Below are 5,097 nucleotides of genomic sequence, written 5' to 3' on the forward strand. Positions count from 1 at the left end.
CTAGGCCTTACCATGACCTGAAGCTCTCTCTGACTGGGCCATGCCTGCTCCTCTGTTCTCTCCTTGGGCCCTTTGCTTTGCTCATGTTGTTCCAGGCATGGCAAAGTTTAGATCTTTGTTTTTCCTGAAATACTTCAAGCTCTTTCTTTGATTCAAGGAGGCACTGCTTTCTCCTGCCCTCTCCCCTGGGATGTTCATCTCCTCAGTGTCCATAGATTCCATCTCCTTCAGTTCTCTTTGCAGTTATCACCTCCTCCTGGAGGAGTCTACCTTTCCTGACCACTCTCCCTAAAAGTGCACCTATGTTAACAGAAAGTACTTATTTCTTTAATTGCTCAATTCTCATCTTCCCCACTAAAATGTAATGTCCAAGATGGCAGAGACTTTGTCTGTCTTGCTCATTGCAACACACTTCATGCTTAGACTAGTACTTAGTTCATGATACACAATACGTGTGGAGACACATAGAGAGAAAGGAGGAGAGAGGAAGGGAGAAGGGGGGTGAGAGGCAAGAAAGGATTTGAAATTCCCCAGCTCGGTTCAGAGCTGAAGACAAAACTGTGAGAACCAACTCAAGTGATGTAAGTGCCTCCCCTTTCTCATTGTAACTAACAAGGGATACTTGCTTGTAAAGCACTTTGAGTTCTTACATGTAAGACTTAAATTCAATGCATTACATGACTCCATTATTCTATTTGGTACAATGAGAGTAAATTTCACAACACTGAGAAGAGTGAGGAAAAGCACAGAAATATATTACCAGGATAAATAGAACAAAGAAGGGACAAGCATTGGGGAGTGACCTGAATATTAAAGATGAAAATTTTTAGTTGAAAAGATCAACTGTAAATTCAAGTAGAAAGAAGCAAATGAATGGACTGAAAGAATTATTAGTCTGAAAGGGTCTGGAGGTTTTCAACCAAAATGTGAATTTTAGATTGAATAAATTCCACTTGGGCTTGGAATAAATTCCAAGGGCTGAATTATTCTACAGGGAAGATTCAGAAAGGATACCTGCCTTGGTTTTCCCAGAGTCTGTATTTTTCTTATTTGAACAATCTTATTAAATATACAATAATGTTGCTACAGATGCACCTTCCTTAAAGCAGGGATTTGTCCCCAGGAATTGTTCGCTTGGTAATGAAGTGGGAAGATCCACTTGGGAAAGGTATTAAAACTATGGCTCACTTTCACGATGGCGCTAATCCCAAAATAAATGTCCGTGGTCTGTTGAAAAGCAGAAAGATGATCATCACAGCCTCCTACCTGGTGAGAAGCTTGCCAATGTCAATCTAACAGAATGTGAAAAAAAAAAATCACACTTTGTTTGGAGGGACTGAGTGATTTGAATATAAATAAGCAACCCTTTCCGCCTGTCAGTTACCTCAAGAATATTTAGTATTGTCTCTTTTAATGACTGCTCATTACCAATGAGTGCCAGTGAGCAGATTTAATCAGGGTAATGTGGGGTAATCATTATGTGAATTTCTCCATATCAGGATTTGTTCTATCTGTTCCGAGCCATTTGTCCATGTAAAACTGTCACCATTCTGAGCTGATGACTGACAGGTGAGGCCAGGCTTGTTCGTTTGTCATCTCAGAGTCAGAAATTCTCCGATGTGTCCTTCTCACTAAAACAAATGGCTTCAAAGACACAAAGCAGTTCTATATTCAGAACCGTTTTCCTCTATTTGGCTTGTTGCGTGGCTCATTAAAATACTTAGCTCACCCTCACTTAACATAAGAGCGCGATCAACATCCATGGTTATCTTGATGGATGTGGTGGAGTCTAAGGTGGGGGGAGATGCTGGACCAGGCAACCCTGGAGGTCTTCCCATCAGTACTGAGATGCAGTCACCTCCAGGGCTGAATGAGTATCAGTTTCTCCACAGCCACAGGAAGGCTGGGTGCCCAGGGCAGACGTCTCTTATTCTGCCATCCTTCGATGGAATCCAGTTCACGTCCCAAGCGAGTTGATGTGCCTTCAACAGTTTTGTGTTTGTTCACTGAAGAGACTGGTGGTGGCAATCATTGAATGAAAAAATAATGTAGCTTAAGCCTCATGAATTTTTATTCTTTACTCCATGGGATTCCAGCACCAGAAGACCTGTTCTACATGAAATAAAGTTTTCTATGAAGAATTACTGCTGCTCCCCAAGCTAGTTCTCACAAAAGTCATCATAGAATATTTGAGACCCAAATACCTCCTCCAGATGCTTGAATTCAAAAGACAAACAAGCATGTTAATAAGTAGAATAGGGCAAAGTTATTTCCTTAAAGGCTTTGGTGTTCCAGGCATTATCTCTGCTAGTTCAAGTGCCATGTAGGAAAAACTATATTGTGATTCTAGACTCAGAACAGAATTTTTTTCTCTCTTTAATGTTACCATGACTTTTTTGTGATACTGAAGTGTGCAGACCATGCTGAAAGGCTCAGGAGGTCAATGTCATGGCTAAACTGGGGCGACAAGGAAGAGGCATGAGCTGGCTTTTCCTCTGACCTGATGCCTTTAGGAACAGAGAGCTGGAAAACAAAAGCTCTCTTTCTGTGACTTTGTAATATTTTTTCCACTTTCCTTTGCTATGAAAACCCTCTGTAATGGAGTTTGGTTCTTGATGCGAGGAGTAGACTCATTGGAGAAAGCCCTGATACTGTGAAAGATTGCAAGCAAGAGCAGAAGGGCTCAGCAGAGGATGGGATGGTTGGATAACATCACTGAGTCAATGGACATGAGTTTGAGCAAATTTCGGGAGATAATGAAGGACAGGGAAGCCTGGCATGCTACAGTCCATGGGGTTGCAGAGAGTCGGACACAACTTAGTGACTGAAAGACAACTATCTAAAAAGATTTTACTTTGGTGTTTGCATGCTCAGTCGTATCTGACTCTTTGCAACCCCATGGACTGTAGCCCACCAGACTCCACTGTCCATGGGATTTCCCAGGCAAAAATACTGGAGTGGGTAGCCATTTCCTCCTCCAGGGGAAAGTACCATCTGCCAAACAGGGAAAAGGCAAATGCATTCTGGGGATGAGAAGAAAATCCAGACATGCCCTCCCTAGAGCAGAGTCTGCAGGATCCAGGCAAGGACCCAATATTTGCAGGCAGTGACAGGCACAATGATGGAGGTTTGATAGAGAAACCATGGCAGCCGTAGTCTCTTGTTTCACAGGTGGATGCCCTCCCGTTTTCACTTTTCCAGCCTGCAGAATGTGAAATCGGAAAGTTTTTTCTTTTTTTCTCTTTCCACATAGGAGAGAAGAAGGCTTACTCTCATCGTCATGCTTGAATCTGGATCAGTTTTGATAGGGCCCACTCGTGAACTTCCGTGGTGGCTCAGATGATAATGAATCTGCCTGAAGTACAGGAGACGCAGATTTGAGTCCTCAGTGGGGAAGATCATCTGGAGAAGGGAATGGCTACCCATTCCAATATTCTTGCCTGGAGAATTCCATGGACAGAGGAGTCTGGTGGGCTACAGTCCTAGGGTTGCAAAGAGTCAGACATGACTGAGTGACTTTCACTTTCTTTCACTTCAGTCATGAACTGCCTCCCTCGACACCTCATTGAAGATGCTCCTGGCTGTTTCCTACATTGCACTGAAGTTGTGACACAAAGAACAAAGTAGAGATACTGTGTGTCTACATGACGCAGTTCAGTTCAGTTGCTCAGTCTTCCATGGCTTCCCTGTCCATCACCAACTCCCAGAGTTTACTCAAACTCATGTCCACTGAGTCAGTGATGCCATCCCACCATCTCATCCTCTGTCATCCCCTTCTCCTTTTGTCTTCAATCTTTCCAAGCATCAGGGGTTTTCCAATGAGTTAGTTCTTCACATCAGGTGGCCAAAGTATTGGAGCTTCAGTTTCAGCATCAGTCCTTCCAATGAATATTCAGCACTGTTTCCTTTAGGATGGACTGGTTGGTTCTCCTTGCAGTCCAAGGGACTCTCAAGGGTCTTATCCAACACCAAAGTTCAAAAGCATCAGTTCTTCGGCACTCAGCTTTCTTTATAGTCCAACTCTCACATCCATACATGACCACTGGAAAAACTATAGCCTTGACTAGACGGACCTTTGTTGACAAAGTAATGTCTCTGCTTTTTAATATGCTGTGTAGGTTGGTCAGAACTTTCCTTCCAAGCAGTAAGCATCTTTTAATTTCATGGGTGCAATCACCATCTGCAGTCATTTTGGAGCCCAAGAAAATAAAGTCTCTCCTGGTTTCCATTGTTTCCCCATCTATTTGCCATGAAGTGATGGGACCAGATGCCATGATCTTAGTTTTCTGAATGTTGAGTTTTAAGCCAACTTTTTTAAAAAATATAAATTTATTTATTTTAATTGGAGGCAAATTACATTACAATATTGTATTGGTTTTGCCATACATCAACATGAATCCACCACAGGTATACAAGTGTTCCCCCTCCTGAACCATCCTCCCTCCTCCCTCCCCATACCATCCCTCTGGGTTATCCCAGTGCACCAGCCCCAAGCATCCAGTATCATGCATCAAACCTGGACTGGCGATTCATGTCACATATGTTATTATACATGTTTCAATGCCATTCTCCCAAATCATCCCACCCTCGCCCTCTCCCACAGAGTCCAAAAGACTGTTCTATACATCTGTGTCTCTTTTGCTGTCTCGCATACAGGGTTATCGTTACCATCTTTCTAAATTCTATATATATGCGTTAGTATACTGTATTGGTATTTTTCTTTCTGGCTTACTTCACTCTGTATAATAGGCTCCAGTTTCATCCACCTCATTAGAACTGATTCAAATGTATTCTTTTTAATGGCTGAGTAATACTCCATTGTGTAAATGTACCACAGCTTTCTTATCCATTCATCTGCTGATGGACATCTAGGTTGCTTCCATGTCCTGGCTATTATAAACAGTGCTGTGATGAACATTGGGGTACACATGTCTCTTTCAATTCTGGTTTCCTCGGTGTGTATTGCTGTGGGATTGCTGTGTCACAAGGCAGTTCTATTTCCAGTTTTTTAAGGAATCTCCACACTGTTCTCCATAGTGGCTGTACTTGTTTGCATTCCCACCAACAGTGTAAGAGGGTTCCCCTTTCTCCACACCC

This window comes from Bos indicus, chromosome 20, assembly GCF_029378745.1.
Source record: "Bos indicus isolate NIAB-ARS_2022 breed Sahiwal x Tharparkar chromosome 20, NIAB-ARS_B.indTharparkar_mat_pri_1.0, whole genome shotgun sequence".
Lineage (NCBI taxonomy): Eukaryota > Metazoa > Chordata > Mammalia > Artiodactyla > Bovidae > Bos > Bos indicus.